Source organism: Schistocerca gregaria, chromosome X, assembly GCF_023897955.1.
Source record: "Schistocerca gregaria isolate iqSchGreg1 chromosome X, iqSchGreg1.2, whole genome shotgun sequence".
In the NCBI taxonomy this organism is placed as follows: Eukaryota; Metazoa; Arthropoda; class Insecta; order Orthoptera; family Acrididae; genus Schistocerca; species Schistocerca gregaria.
The window spans coordinates 584863332-584881281 of NC_064931.1; positions in this window are offsets into that span (position 1 = coordinate 584863332).

Consider the following 17950-nt stretch of genomic DNA (forward strand, 5'->3'; position numbering starts at 1 on the left):
TGTCAATTACTCGCAAGATAAATTGAAGTTCGTTCATTTAGAGAACAGTCAGTGTTAGGTGTCATCACATAATATATATCAATTTTGAGATGTAGCTAATGGCTTTGTACGTCTGAGTGTCCGTTACGTATCCTCCATTGCCTGTTTTATGTCAGTGTACTGAAATGTATTAGGAAGTCGTTTGTGTTCTATAGAGACATTGTTTGTGACAGTTCATCGTCTCTCTTTATGTTTGGAAATCTTCCTTCTTGAAACTTCATGTAATTTATTTTTGGTGTCTTATAATTTTGTATTGTGTAAATACTGCGAAAGAGAGTTCTGTAGTATGACCGCATTGTGTTGTTGTGTCTGTGTCCAGTTGAGATATTTGAAGTGTGTTTGATGAGTTGTATTAATGTTGTATTTCGGAGACATATTTCTTCATGAACGGTTGTCTTCTCTCTTGATTCTTCATGTCATTTGCCTGAGTAGTATGTAAAATGAGTATAACTGGGTTTTGAGTTTCATATGTAGAGTGATGTAGAGTTGTGTTCTGATCTGTGTGAGTGGGTTTGTTGTATAGCATATATAGTGTTTTGTAGATACATATTTCTTAATGTGACAAAATTTTCTTTCTGCATTCTTCATGTAGTGCTAATGTAAGTGGTTTGATATGTGGAGTTTGAGTGTTGTGTTGCAGTTATCAGTTGAGAAATATACGACAATATATGTGGTATACATGGTTCTGCCATTTTTACATCATACATGGAGTTCTATATGAATCTGGAGATTTAATGTTGGATTTGCTCTTTCATTGAACTTTCTCGATAATTAACAGCTTGCACATTTGTTTCTGTAACATGGTAACAATGTATTTTCTCCACATAGAGTGTTTTCTGTCACACTTGTATACTGACATAATAGGAAATCAGATGTATAGGCTTATTAGGTTTTGTCTCATTTTCATATGTATACAAATATATGCCAGAATTGTATACATCATAAATGGTAATCCGTATCAATGCCGAGGTGTCTGATACTTTAATCCATCCATGAACTTAGCATATAATGAGCTATATTAGTCATATTTTATTAGGAATATCTTGTCATCTGGTTCAGTTTTTTACCTTATTACTCGTAGTATGCAATTCCGTATATCAGTTACACTCTAGATAAATTCATGTTCGCTCAGTGAGAGACCACTAAGTGGTAGGTTTCATCACCTAATATGTATTAATTTTAAGATGCAGCTAATGTCTTTGTAGGTTTCATCGACCGTCACATATTTTCTATTGCATATTTTGTGTCAGTGTACTGAATTTATTTGGAAGCTTTCTTGTGTTGTATTGAGTTGTTGTTTGTGGAATTTCATCTTCTCTCTTCATGTTTGGAAATCTTCTTTCTTGATTCTTGTTTCTTTTGGTGTTTTTAATTTTGTATTGTGAAAATACTGTATAAGAGGGTTCTGTAGTGTGAATGTATTTTGTTGTTGTGTCTGTGTGCAGTTGAGTTATTTGATGTGATTTTGATGAATAGTATTAATGTTGTATTTCGGAGACACATTTCATTACGTGTGGTTCTCATCCTTCTTGACTGAGTATGTGAAAAATGGCTGTCATTTAGTTTATATTGTTTTATGTAGAGTGTTTAAAAAGTTGTGTTCCTATATGTTTGTGTGAGCAGATTTTTTGTATAGTGTATATATTGTTTTGTAGTGTCATATTGCTTGATATGACAAAATCTTTTTCCTGCATTCTTCATGTATTGTTAAAGTAAGTGGTTTAACAAGTGCACTGTCATTGCTGAAAAGATGTTGTATTGCAGTTTACTGTAGAGTAGTATACGAGTGTCTCAATGGGATATATGTGCCAACAGTTTTGGTGACTAATTTTGATTATGTGTACTGTGTAAATCTGCATGTTTTAGTTAGTAAAGTTATTAGCCTTACTTTATGCTCTTGAGCTGGTTTCATTTGAATGCCCCATATATTATTGTAAGTGGAGTAATAGTAATTCCAGAGCAGATGATTACTATGGTCTCTCAAATTAAGGTATTAAGTACTTCAGAAATGAAATTGTAACACCATTGACGAAAATACTCAACTAAATTGAAAATGAAGGTTATTATCCAGAGTATTTAACAATATCTGTAGTTAAACCAGCACATAAGTAAGGAGATATAACATCACCAGGTATGTGTTGACCAATATAACTTATACCCATAATATGAAAATTAATAGAATTCTGCATGAATAAGCAGATGAATCAATATTTTGAACATAATGATATACTCTCTTCCTCACAGTATAATTTCAGATCTAGCCTTTGTACAGTCTAAACAGTTGAGAGTATGCTAGCAAAAAGATACAATTGTTCTGAAAATAAAGATAACTGTGCAACATTGTTGGACCTCAGGAAAGCTTTTGATATGGTCACCCACAATATTATCATTAAAAAAAACTCTACCACTAAGGAGTAGGAGAGAATGGTCTATGCCTAATGCAATCAAACTTGGATAAAAGAAAAAGGTTAGTTAAGGTAAATAATCTGATGTCAGAATGTCTCCCAGTTTTAAAGGGGCTACCTCAAGGATCTGGACTTCGACGTTTCCTTTTCATTATTTATATAAATGATTCACCTGCAGTTGTATCATGTATGCAGTGCTATATGCTGATGGCACAATACTCACCACATGTGATACCTATCTTGAAAATGTGCAACACAGGACGGCAGTGGCAATGGAGAGGGGCATTACTTGGTTTGAGGCAAATGTACTGCAGAAGAATGATGGTAAAACTGAAGCTGTTGTATTCAACCTGAATGCTGCGAGTCATGGTAAAGAAACAGTAAAATTATTAAGATTTCATATAGATAAATAGCTCAGCTGGGATACTCACACAGGGAAGATACATGGCAAATTGGCACATGCCATATATCTGCTGTATCAGCTGAGGAGCAGTGTCAGTAAAGAACTTCTGTTGTATGTGTATTTTGCATTCTTCCATTCGCACTTGAGTTATGGAATACAATAATGGGGCAATTGCATAGGCTCAAAATTAGGGTTTAAATGGCAAAAGAAAGCCACAAGATGCATATAATAATTTAGCCTTTGTGAATCATGTCGAGATCAATGACAGTGCCTGGCGTGTATATTTACAACTTCCTTGTCTTCATTAAAGAGAATCTGAGAATCTGACTTGACTTAAGGAGAACAGTTCATGACCATAACATAAGAAGTGGACATACCATTAATATGCCAAATGCTAGGCTTTCAAACAGACACATCAGCTACACATCTTGGTCCTGTCTACTTCAACAAATTACCTGAAAATGCCTACACAGTGGCAGTATTTAAATTTAAAACTAGTCTTTCAAGGTGGATCAAAAGTAAAGTAATTTACTCTGCTCAAGAGTTCCCTGAGTATGTGACAAATGACCCACTTTACTTAGGAGAATGAACTATAAAATAACTGCAAACTATACTTATGCCACACTGTGGAACAATTTTATTACTGTTCATGTACTTATTGTTAATTATCTGTTGGATTATTTATTTGTCATTCACTGATCTATGCAGTTCATTTATCTTGTAATTGAGCAATTGGGAAACTTCTTGTTGTTATTTACATTTGCACAAATATGTATTGCATCTGCCCTGGATTATTACATTGTAGTTAATAACATGTTTCATGTCAATGATTATTATTGTTGTTATTATTATGTATACACTGACAACACCAACTGCATGTAAATATGCTCAATGGGGGAATAAAACATTTCTATTTGTAGTTCACTAGCTTTGAATCTTTCGGCTGTGTTATGTCATAAATACACTCCTGGAAATTGAAATAAGAACACCCTGAATTCATTGTCCCAGGAAGGGGAAACTTTATTGACACATTCCTGGGGTCAGATACATCACATGATCACACTGACAGAACCACAGGCACATAGACACAGGCAACAGAGCATGCACAATGTCGGCACTAGTACAGTGAATATCCACCTTTCGCAGCAATGCAGGCTGCTATTCTCCCATGGAGACGATCGTAGAGTTGCTGGATGTACTCCTGTGGAACGGCTTGCCATGCCATTTCCACCTGGCGCCTCAGTTGGACCAGCGTTCATGCTGGACGTGCAGACAGCGTGAGACGACGCTTCATCCAGTCCCAAACATGCTCAATGGGGGACAGATCCGGAGATCTTGCTGGCCAGGGTAGTTGACTTACACCTTCTAGAGCACGTTGGGTGGCACAGGATACATGCGGACGTGCATTGTCCTGTTGGAACAGCAAGTTCCCTTGCCGGTCTAGGAATGGTAGAACGATGGGTTCGATGACGGTTTGGATGTACCGTGCACTATTCAGTGTCCCCTCGACGATCACCAGAGGTGTACGGCCAGTGTAGGAGATCGCTCCCCACACCATGATGCCGGGTGTTGGCCCTGTGTGCCTCGGTCGTATGCAGTCCTGATTGTGGCGCTCACCTGCACGGCGCCAAACACGCATACGACCATCATTGGCACCAAGGCAGAAGCGACTCTCATCGCTGAAGACGACACGTCTCCATTCGTCCCTCCATTCATGCCTGTCGCGACACCACTGGAGGCGGGCTGCACGATGTTGGGGCGTCAGCGGAAGATGGCCTAACGGTGTGCGGGACCGTTGGCCAGCTTCATGGAGACGGTTGCGAGTGGTCCTCGCCGATACCCCAGGAGCAACAGTGTCCCTAATTTGCTGGAAAGTGGCGGTGCGGTCCCCTACGGCACTGCGTAGGATCCTACGGTCTTGGCGTGCATCTGTGCGTCGCTGCGGTCTGGTCCCAGGTCGACGGGCACGTGCACCTTCCGCCGACCACTGGCGACAACATCGATGTACTGTGGAGACCTCACGCCCCACGTGTTTAGCAATTCGGCGGTACGTCCACCCGGCCTCCCGCATGCCCACTATACGCCCTCGCTCAAAGTCCGTCAACTGCACATACAGTTCACGTCCACGCTGTCGCGGCATGCTACCAGTGTTAAAGACTGCGATGGAGCAAACTGGCTGACACTGACGGCAGCGGTGCACAAATGCTGCGCAGCTAGCGCCATTCGACGGCCAACACCGCGGTTCCCGGTGTGTCCGCTGTGCCGTGCGTGTGATCATTGCTTGTACAGCCCTCTCGCACTGTCCGGAGCAAGTATGGTGGGTCTGACACACCGGTGTCAATGTGTTCTTTTTTCCGTTTCCAGGAGTGTATGTACAAGAAATAAACATTGACCAAGAATGCTTCCCCAGGGGGACTACATAGTTGATTCATGTATTCCAGTTTTATTATTAGGATCTTACCTTCATTTTTATAATGTACGTTTGCACACTGTCTTTTGTCACTGAGCTACGAACTTAAAAAATTTGCTGCCGCTCATATTACGTGATAAAGTTCTAATGTGGATAAAATTATTCCATGATCACTGAATCAAAGGCCTTAGCCAGATGTAGAAAAACTCCAATTACTTTGTTTCCTTATTTTCATTATTTCACATTGTGTTACATCCATTAGGACGATAATGAATTACTTGTTTCGGATGAAATTATTAATGCTGTTGATTCATCAGTTTTCTTTGTATGCCTTACTAAAATCCTCTTTCATAATGTTTTACTGATATTACAGGATTCACTTATCCGTTCAGTGTATTACTGTGAATTTAGAATGTTCAGAGATATCTCAAGTTTCCTACATTTTATAAATAAGCTCTCCACCTCATGGAAATCTTTTACGAAAACGTACAATGGAATCATAGTCTCTCTGTCTAAATAAGATATAAATCATGAAACGCTACTTGCCCAGCAAAATTTCTCTTTTTTTACATTAAAGCTCAAACATTACTTACGGAATTCATTTGCTTGAAACAAAGGGCTGACCAGTAAAACTTTTAGGATATTGCAAATATTATACTTAATCTCTTAAAATAACTTAACAACCACAACTTGTCGTAGAGTAAAAAAGCAGCAATGACAGTTCTGCACATGGGGAAATGTGATTTTATCATTTGCACATGTGGCTGCAAAATCCATTTGAACAAAATATTTAATTTTTGAAAATGGGCAATATATAATATTCTGTGATGTCATTTTGGACTTCAGACCAAAGACTGATTTAATGCACCTGTGCACCTATCCCCAGTAGTCTGTCCTGTGCACATATCTGCATGGATAATCCTGCTACGGACCACCCTCCCTCCACCCCCTCCTTCCCTGCATTTTCTGCAATTAGCACATTGACAATCCGTTGATGCATCAAGATGTTCCATATCAGCATATCTCTTTCTTTACTCTGGTTGTGCCATAAATTTCTTTTTACCTCAATTTGATTCAGTACATTCTCATTAGTTACATGATCTACCGTTCTAATCTTTAGCTTTCTCCTGTGGGTTTACGTTTTAAAAGCTGTTATTTTCTTCTTGTCTGAACCGCTTATTATTAGAGTTTCGCTTCTATACAAGGCTACACTTCAGGTAAACATGCTCAGAAAAGATTTCCTAAGATTTAAATTTATACGATATTGTGATGCTTGTGTTGTTATGAAGAACAATATAATTTTCCTTTAGATATGCATGTATGTCTCAGTTTAATTCCTTTTCTAACTACCTCAGCAGCACCTGATTTAATTCTAACACATTTAAGTGCCCTTATTTTACTGTTGTTCATGTGGATCTTGTAACATCTTTTCAATTGATGCTATTAAACTGTTCATCAAAGTCATTTTTCCGTGTGCAAATGTCTGGATTTTAAGTTCTTCAGCCTCAACTTAATTTCACTTTACAGATTTTTCTTTGGTTTTCTTTCCTGCTTGCTCATTGCATATGCCCAAAATTAACATAAAGCACTAAAGAAGATGGACCACACGAAGCAGCAACCAAGCTCTATAACAAACTACCTTGTGATATTTAAATGAGAAAAGATACTTCAGGAGTGGACTGAACAGATGCATGATAACTACTGTCTGCTATGATGAAAACTATCTGTGCATATGTAAACTTGTTTGCAAATTTTTTGTACTTACTGTCATATTTAATATACATGATTAACTTTGGCTCCTTTTAATGTCTATAGTAAGTTTCAGAAATGTGACCTGTCCGGGACCTGTCCAGTACTATAATGTACTTGATGTACAAAAAGATTAAAAGGACCAATAAACTATTTAACTTTGGCTGATAGCTGACATTTTTATTTTCTCTAAGAAGAGGTGTAATATGTTGAATACACACTATCTGATCTCAGTTTTCTTTTTCTTTCTTTTTTTTCACAGCAGGCTGTATGGTTGAAATTTTGTTTTCAGAGATTGGATTATGTCATTTTAGCCTATCACAATTATGTCCTTTCATACTTTGATGTATTCTCTGCACTATAATTGTAACTGGGGTGTAGCTGTCTTCTACATTACATATAGTTCATATTTCTCTTATTTGAGATTTAGCATAAATGGCCTCTTGTTCATCACTAAACCTTATGATCAACATTCCACATTTAGTTAATAATTTCCTACTATTACAAAAATCTTCTTTGAGCAGCAATATTTCTGTACAATTTAAAGGCTGAAAGAAAGTGAACACTTCCTAAAAGTAATTACAGGAATCTGACCCTGGGTAAGTTGAGCTCCACTGTAGTTATTAGCTGAGTGTAAGTTTGATAATTCACTTCTTCCACATTGTCATAGTAGGCTGTGTTTGTTGTGACTTCAGTTAGGAAAAATTGATGTGTGTAGTGTGAGAGGGAGCTATGCCACAAAAAATGAAAAACTGGGCTTTGGCTCTTTTCAATATTTGTTGCCACCTTGCATCTATCCTTTGAACTAGAACCACGTGGCATAGCTGCTGCACTTTCTGCAGCAGTTGTCCTAAATCCTTGAATGCATCCTTATGATCATTGTGAATGAGAGGAAGGGCTGTGCTACATAACGATGTCTACTATGTGAGATGCAGATGTAGCAACATAGAACTGTTACAGATTGGTTTATCACTTATATGGGTATAACATAATTGTTGCCTCTATATCCACCTTCATTTTCAATTTTAAACTTAATTTGCATTTTGTCTCTTCATTGTAGTGAACATGTTATGTCTTTCTTCTGTGTATGTAAGTTGTCGCACTTCTGGTAACGATGTTTTACAAATATGGATCACTGAGTATCAGAAAATGTTGGAAAGGTGGTAAAAATTCAAACATAATCTGCATAAATGAATGGCAGCAGATGTGAAGGGGAAAGAAGCAGTGGACATGAAACCAGTAAGTAAGTAACAGTAAGGCAACAAGGACCTGGATTGGACTGAAAAATAAATAAATAAAAATCAGATAGATCTAACTTCAGCTGGAGAACCTATTTTATGTTAGATAAAGTTTCTGAAACCTCATTATTTTGTGAGTTTTACAAGCTGCAGGACAAAATATTCAGAATACAAATCTCAGAGGTCTTACTGAGCATAAGGGCTACTGTTGGAGCTATGCTCAAAAACATGATGTAGGAGTGTTCAGAAGAAAGCTGTCATTTGCTTACAAGGGAACATTGGTGACTGTAACATAACACAGAGTATGTTTTAGAAGCATTTTTGCATCATCACAGAAAAAGGCGTCAACAGCTAGACACAATAGGAAAGTGTTTAACATTCAGGAAGATTAATTAGGAATGAAAATACTGATGAAATTAAAACATCATATCTTCGCATGCAGTGTATAGATAAGATGTAGAAAACTTACCAGGTTGGATACTATTTGAGGCTATATATTTCAAAGTTAGGAATTAGGGATGAAAATACTGATGAAATTAAAACATCATATCTTCCCATGCAGTGTATAGATAAGATGTAGAGAACCTACCAGGTTGGATACTGTTTGAGGCTATATTTCAAAGTTGCAGAAATACAGGTTCCATTATTCATGGAAAGACAATACAGGATAGGTGCACATTTCTGTGTCATGAGTCTTCTGACTGGTTTAATATGGCCCACCATGAATTCTTCTCCTTTACCAACATATTCATCTCAGAGTATCATTTTCTACCTGCATCCTCAGTTATTTGCTAGATCTCACTCTCTGTTTTCTTGTAGAGTTTTTACTCTCTACAGCTCCCTCTAGTACCATGGCAGTTATTTCCTGCTGGGTTAATGACATTCTATCATCCTGTACCTTCTTCTTGTCAGGGTGCACCAAATACTCCTTTCCTCATCAATTTATGGAGAACCCCCTCTGTCCTTACCTTAATAGTGCACTTCAGTGTACATTGTAATTGTGAAATGCACCATTTCTATGTTGGAGAATTCCTACAAACATGAGTTATACATGTAAAATGGGTAGCATATAATAAAGTTTTCAGTGCAAAGTTTTTATAAGCTTCATGTTACCACATACAGACACATGTAAAACTTATGATGAGTACAGTGCTACTCCAAACAGTGGTATACCTTTGGATGTCAGGCTACATCATCTTTGATCTGACAAAGCATATGCTATGTTGAGGTAAAACACAAAGGCTTGTTCCAGTAATGATTTCCAATAATGACTGCTGGGACCTAAAATTCAAAGAGAGGCATTGCGCTACATAAAGGCAGGTAGTGGGTATGCAACTTGGCTTCTACATATGCAACTATATTTCAGGTATTATGTGCTTCCGGCCAGATGGTATTGCCTCATGCAGTTCATCAGAAAATGCATCATGTATCATAAAAGTGCAGAGTGATCCCTCAAATATTCATTATAAAAGAAAGTTGATTTTTTTTTGCAGATCTTGCCCTGGACAAAAAACAAAAAGGCAATACCATGTTTGATGTGAACTCTCATTTTCAAAGGACTCTATGACACCACTCATCATTTCCTTGTTCCTGGATGTACCTGTTTATGCACTGACCAAGATTCTGACACAATAGAAAAGAGAATCTGAAAAACAGATCATATATACACAGGTGACCATTGGTGTGAGGTTGTGAAAAATGCTAGAGTCATAAACCAATTTAAGGTAATTCCAACGACAACAGAAAATTTCAGGTATTTTCAGTAGCTGAACAATAATATAGCTAGAAGTTGTGTTGTAGGAAATGGTGGTAGCATTAATTGTAGGAAAATTGGTGCTCCAAAATTTGGTAGACAACAAAAGAATGACAAGGACTGGAACTTTTCAAAAAAAAGTACCAGGTAATTGCTCCAAAACCAGGTTAGACACAGTGGCTGATTATCCTGATATGACTAAACTTTCTGAGGAAATATTCTATCCACATAGAAGACCTGATCAACCCTGAAGTTAAAAGACCTTGTTCCACTAATTCCATACACTTCAGTAGTTTTTCTTCGTGTTTAATGAAATGTTTACTTTTTCAGTAACTATCTGCACTCTATCAAGTCCTATGTTAATTCACCTTACGGTATTGTGATTGGTCATAATATTGGAAAACATATACACATATATATTATGTGTTTACCTTGTTTCATAATTTTCATTCAGTCTTAGAGTACACATACCCTAGATGGCTTGGACCAGCAGCTTTGCTGTGAATTGACTATTGATCTTCGTTATTATCGATACTGAACTTTAAATGAAGTAAAGACAAATTTAAACATACACAGGTAGTGAATTGTAAGGAATGACTAGCTAGTAAGTAGTATATCAACATTACAGGATCAGGAGTGGAATTATCAACAGTGATCTTGATATGACTCATTTCATGACTGCAGCTATAATAGCAAGGATGTCTATGATGCATTAAACTCTAGCTTCCCTCAGTTTAGCTAAATATGGCCATGGGAACAGTTATTAGGTAATTATCTTCTCAAGCAATGAAAAAGGAGTGGAGGAAGCAGTGAAGAAGCAGGACTTTGTGATTGAGTCACAAAATTTTTGTCAAAAAAGAAAAAAAATACTGCAGTGATGTGTGTGTGTGTGTTTTATAGTGGTGTTTTTGTTTGCTGAGATTTAGTGAAAACAAACTTTACACATGTGAAGAAGGCATGTGCATTATTAAATATGACACAGTGCACATCAGTGTTTGATGGAGACTAGACTAGTAAATACTGCCAACCACTGAATACAAAAGTACAGGCTTCAGTTACTAAACAATATCAAAGATGTAAAACACATCAACACTGCAGCATTACATTGGGTCATTGCAAATTTTTATCATTGAATTGGGTATGAGACCATCTGCAGGAAATGTCTATTGCATCAGCAGAGAAAGAGACTTTAAGTGTCCTGCAGCTATAATAAGAAATTAAACACACTGAATGTGATACTGACCTTTTGGGAAGAACTGACCTGTTAGCTTGACTATCTCCTGTGGTACAGTTGCACACAGTAAGCAGACGTGGAGCCCTAACCCAGCTGTTTCACAGTTGCAACAACAAGAAGCTGATGCACAATAATAATATTGCTGTCTCTTCTTAAAACATTCTGAAATAAAAAATATAAATGATTTCAACAGTCTCATTGATAATTCACTTCATATAATTATAAATAATTAAATACAGAAAGTCATTTCTATTGCAAGAATGTATAATAAATTAATCATAAATTATTATTTAGGAATGATACTATTGATATTTCCAAATAACTGAACCTTGAAATACCAAATACCCTTGAAAATGTAGCTTCAGTTTTGTTAATGAACATGTGTGACATGGAGTTTGGGTCAGTATGCACTACAGACTTGTGCCTTGTGTGACTAAAATTTGGAATGTCTTCTGCTATCACAAATCTTACAACTGTGAAAATTACACAGTCATTTTTGTCAGTGTAAGAAAGGCAAACCCTTTAACCTCCAGACATTTTTGTGTAATGTACAGAGAAAAGTCAATCAATAGTGCTGATTATTTCAAAACTGCTCACTTCATAGCAGATTACAATTACCATTTTTGGGACAGGAAAAGAATTTTTAGGGAGTGAATCACAACGATCATTTCAACAGTGCACAGTGAAATATTGTAAAAGTTATGAATACCAGTTGAAGACAAGTCACATGGCCTATTAAGTCCTTGCATGGTTTTGCTGTGTAATAATTTTTGTTCACATAATGCCACAAGAAATGAAATAAAGCTTGATAAGTTCGAATAGATGTTGTTAGCCATCTTCTGTACACCCTTAACCCTTTAACTGCTCTGGATGTGTTAACGCACATGCCTTTGTATCTGTCCCTGTGTGCTCTGAAGGTGTTTACGGCGTAGCACCTGTCCTTCTACCTGGAACTGAATGTGTCTACATGTACACATGTTCAGAGTACAATATAGAAGGACTGGTGGCTCGTGTAAACACCTTCAGAGCACACAGGAACAGGTAAAAAGGCAAGCTCATTAACACATCCAGAGCAGTTATGGTTGAATTTGGTAACCAGTGATTACTACTTCTTCCACTATACATGGAAAAAAGTAGCTTTTGTCACAGAATTTTAGTAATGGTGAGGACATTTAAGACATCACTGAATAACAGTTAAATTGATCAGTGATGTAACTCTGTGATGGTGGGACACACAGGATTTTTGACATTGTCATGTGTTCTTTTACACTGCAATAAATGGTGATAGGAAGCAGTTTAAGGCTGTAAATTTAATACACATATAGTGAAGATTCTATGTATGTGTTAGCATTTTCTTAATAACCAAGTAGAACTTAGACACAACCACATTAAATGATGGTACAAAATACACAGTTGTGGAACTAAATTACAGCTGGAAGAACCTGTACAAGATACAGAAATTGCCCAAGACACAATCTCCCAGTAGGCAGAGGACCTGGTTATTAAGACCATATCAGATGCAAAATGAGAATAAATAATTTATGTGGATGGTAGCTTCAGGATATTTATTTTTGACTGACATGTTTTTAGTTCCATGAGCCAGCAGGCTCAGGTAGAACAGTATGGTAGAGAAATCATCAGTGAAGAATACTATCAGCTCATTTGGACAAGTGTAATAGAGGTAATCACCAGTGATTTTGAAGAGACACAATTGTCATTTGTCTGAAGTTTTTAAGGAAAGCCATGTAAAATTAAATATGGATGGCCAGTTAGCAATTTATATTGTCCTCCTCATTACTGTTCTTCTTTGCTGGACTTTTTCTGTTCATCTTTTACCTCTCAAGGCATATTTTGTTGTTATGTAAATTTAAGGTGGGGCAAGGTGAAAGGAAAGGAAAGGGGAAGAACTGATGATATCAGCAGCATCAGGACTTTATGCAGAATCAGCAGCAATGAGCGAAAATGTGGGGTAGACTGGTACTCAAACATGGGATCTCCTGCTTACTAGGCAGATACATTAATCGCTGCACCATCCAGACACAGCATTTATTTCAAATGAGGGAACTTTCTCGGTGTGCTCCCCAGCCCATCCAGTGTCATTTATCTGCAGCCACTGTCTGTGTCCTTTGTGCTCACTAAGTTTAGATTCCCGCAGGAGGTCGAACATAAATGTGCATTCTCACCAAAGATTGTGGATAATATCCTACCTCCTGTGGAAAATTAGTGAGTCTGGAGGACATGGACAGGAAATGCAGATACATGATGCTGGGTGGGAATGTGTGATTGCCAGGGAATGTAGCAAGATAGTTGACGCATTTGTGATGAACACTGTGCAATCCCTCCTGTTGCCTTTCCTTTCTCCCCCCTCCACCATCAGTATACGTAATAAGTACCACAACCGCAGATTCTGCACGGTGTCTACTCTTTAGGATATATCCCAAAGAAAAGATACCACACACACATATAAAATTATTTTATTGCGATTTTTTTGACTGCTTCTATTCTACTTTCCACTTTATGCTTCTTCTTTTTCTTTTGGTGACTGATTATTTTTGTATGTCATACTTATTTCCAATTTCCATGTCTACCTTGCATTTAGAATTGACAATATCATTTGGTAATTTTGCATTCAGAAGATTAGCAGAAGTTGCTAAACTTAGCCAACCTAGAATTTCGTAACCTTCTAAAATTTTTTCCCTACTGGTACTTTACTTTAGACCATGTGTGTTTTTTTTTTTTTTTTGTTTTACTTGCTTTTATAGTGAAGAGTCTCATTTGGACCAAACTGGGAGGTGGCAGGTATCAAAATTATGACAATATTGCACTGCAACTTACATTCTCCCCAATGGTTAGTAAGGAGGTGAGCAGTTGGAAAGTAAATGAAAAGTGTAATGTTCACCTAGAACCATTAAAAATTGCCCCCTCTTCAGAGGCATTAGGGCAGTAGACTATACTAAGCAATCATAAGGAAAAGGGAGCATCAAACAAATTCTTGTTGGTTCTATAGAGAATGGGAGTTCAAGATGTCATTTCATCAAATGGCAGGCAGGAAATAAGTTTGCTTCCCATATATGCCTCGTGATTGTGAAACCTAGAGTTTTAAGACCAAAGACAAGCAACTTATTGATGCACTGTGTTGCTGCAGACTACTGCACATACAGTTCACTAAAAGAGGACAGATGTGTCCATTATGAGCAACTCATTACTTCCAGGCATATTTCTTCTTGTGTCAAATAAAGGTCTGGTCTACTACATCAGCAAGCTCTAAGAGAAGCTGGTAAGCATCCAGGATTGAAAGTTTGATTCATAGGGTCACAACTCATTGTGACAATGATGATGACGTTCTCGAAGAAGCTTTACTTAATGTACAAGACTCTATGCACATAACTGAGCCTTCCTACAGTGAGTTTTGTACTGTTTGCGATTTTTAACGTATTATTTTTTTTTAATTTGTGTTGTTTTTAGTTGTTATGAAACTAGATAGCGATCAAGACTATTAGTTTACGACGATTTTGAAGCATTTTCGCACATATCACTTAGAAAGGCAACTAAGGAAAGGCTATGAACGTGGCAGATAGTTCCAATTGCAAGTATCAAAAATTGGCAGTATTAATTACATATGAAACTTACCTGTAGTTACTTGGGATAAAACCAGTCATATAGAAGTTCAGATGTAAGTGTACTCTGTTAGACACATCAACTTAGCTGTACACTGTCTCCAAACCGATATAGAAATGGCCGTAGCGAACCGAGGGGGAAAGCTTCATGCAATTTTCGTACACTTCACCAAGGCGTTCGACACAATCAATAGATCCATTCTACTGAAGAAACTGGAAACCTCCTTAGGTCCAAGACATTACCTGTTGCCAGTCATTACAAACCTCCATTACTTTTATTTACAGACTGTTGAAACCATAATTGGAACGATGAGACACTTTCCATGTATGGAAGCTCATGGCTAAATAGCTTCCCAATATATCGATTACATATTGTAGTGATTAATATCTAGTTAGTACCGACTATGTAGTGGCATAGACGTAAGTGAAATTTGCGGCAATTTATGGTTGTAGTACAACAGCAGCATGATGAACACATGTACTGAAAGTGCAGTAACTCATTGTATGCTGGCAGTTAGCAGAACGTTACCAAATTTCGTAACTTTTGTTGAAATATTGTTTGTTTTCGCCAAACGTAAATCAATAACCCTATATGGTATCATCTTGTGTTACTCTACAAAAACGAGCTGTTAGAATAATTACCAACAGTTCAAGGCTAACTCCTTCAAAGTAATTATTTAAACAGCTGAATATTCTACCCCTACAGTGCCTCTATATACAGAAAAGTATAATTAATGTAAGAAGAAATATTAACAATTTCCAATCCAACTCGGATCTACATACTTACAACACAAGAAAGTGCAATGACATTCATATAAAAAGAGTTAACAAGGCTTTGGCGCAGAAACAAACAAACATACAAGGAAGCAGATTGTATAATAAACTCCCGGTAAAAATAAAAGAAATAAAAAAAATTGTCTTCATTTAACGAAGCAGTATTCAAAGTTTTAATGACCAACTGCTATTATAGTGTAAAAGAATACCTGGAATAGCTTCATACTAAACAATTATATTTATGTACTCTGTGCAAATAGTAATTTTTATCTGACTGTTGCTATGATCTAAATAAATAATGTATACAAAAGTGCTATAATTATATGTGTTATATCTAGATATCAACTGTGTATTCTATGTAAAAAGTCTTTCTCATACATCAATGTAAAAAATCAAAGTTGTACGTGCTATTTCAATGTGGTCTGATGTTGTGTAGTCTACTATGCAAATCTGTATTTTGTATAGTATTATTCACTATATATATATATATATATATATATATATATATATATATATATATATATATATTGACGAAATCCATGCAATGTACTTTGTCTCTGGATGAATAAACTACTACTACTATTACTACTACTCCGAAGCTGAACTGCATTGTAGCTGGAATATAGCGAACTATCACGCTGGATAAACCCAATTTTGCAGAAAAAAAGAAGGTGCATAAGTAATGCTGAAATAGAGGGTTAGCGTGGGCTGTTCTGTGACAAGAAACTTAATCAAAAAATAAATACATTGCTGTGACACTTCACAAAATAACTAATAAGTACGTGGCACTGAAACTTTACGGAATCTACTAAGAGCTGCACACCATCGTGATACATTGCATGGAAACTCCTTTCTTGCCTGTCTCAAAAACTGTGGAGCAGATACAAATCATTTGACTGACGATGATTTGGTCTATTTCCGTAAATATTCGAATACCAGAGTTCAAAAGCCGATGGTTAATTCTCAGATTACAAGAAAAGAATTATTTTAGAAGTGTCCTGATTTACTGTGCTCTTCGAGTCGTTGCTACCAATGACTGTAAAATTTGCTGAATCGCTTTCATCGGCAAACAAGGATGTCCCAGCGATATGGGAGGTGGCTTTAGCGCTAGGAAAAGAAAAATAGCTATTTTCGCAACTGAGAGTGAGAGATGTGTCTGTACAATATCAGTTTGAAGAAAGCCGCATGTGACTGATATTTACCTATAGCAAGTGTATCTCAGATCCGTTGGTCCAGAAATCTGAATACCCATTAGCCGCTATTCTCCTTCCAAGTAAAATGTAAGGTTGCTATTGTTTCTGCAAGCTAAAAGCAGCATTGCACATTTAATTCGCGATTTTTTCCTTCATATTACCAGCCTATGTAAAAACTACCCTCCGGTATTAAAAATATGAATATAACCAGCAATCGTGTGTATCAGAATTTTACCTACGTACCTAACAGCAAAATTCCTTAACATTCACACACTGGTAACTTATACAAAGTGTACCTTCTCAATTTTAGTACATAGTACTAGCAAGGGGCGGATCTACTTAGTATAAAGTGGCCGCATTCATATGTTTGCTAATTAATAAACAGTTTTTCAATGCTTTTGAATTTTATTTTGTAAGAAAATTTTTGGTTTCCTCTATCCCACTGCCTTAGACTGTCGAAATTTCCTAGCTCGGCTAACATAACTATTGTAGGCGCTTACACGACCAGTGAAAATACAGTAAGCGTTAAATTATTTCCTCATGAATAGTTTCATTCATTATAAAATTAGCTGCAGTAGCAGGCCTACACAATACATCAGCGTTATTTTGGCCGAGAGGGCAACATTTCGCTAATCAATGACTCGGAGCAAACATTAAATAACTTCGCACTTGGTATTTTTAAGATGACTTCAGTTCTGACTTGGACAGATTTACGCTGTAACCTAATTTCGTCAGTTCCAGCTGCGTGGACAAGAGCTACGTATATTCCGCGTGGTGAAATGTGCGGCCAAAGACTGGCGAAAGGCTGAGGAATGATAAAAGGTTGCAGACGGGACTGCAGCGACGCGCAATTAAATTTCAGCCGCCGTCGTTCTCTTTACGTACTTGACATTAATACGGAAGACAATATAAATGCTGTAGTTCCCATAAATCTCACCTGTACGGCTGGCTGTCGCGGCGCGAGCGCTGCAGATCTGCAGAGGCCTCCGACGTCTGTCGCGTCTCGCGGAGGCTGCTGCCGGGCAACGGCCTAATTGTCGGCAGTCTTTTGTTCTCAGCCGTGAACGCGGTGAACGAGAAACGCACGGAAGAAACACTAAAGAAGTCAAGCATTTACGACTGACGTTAAATAACT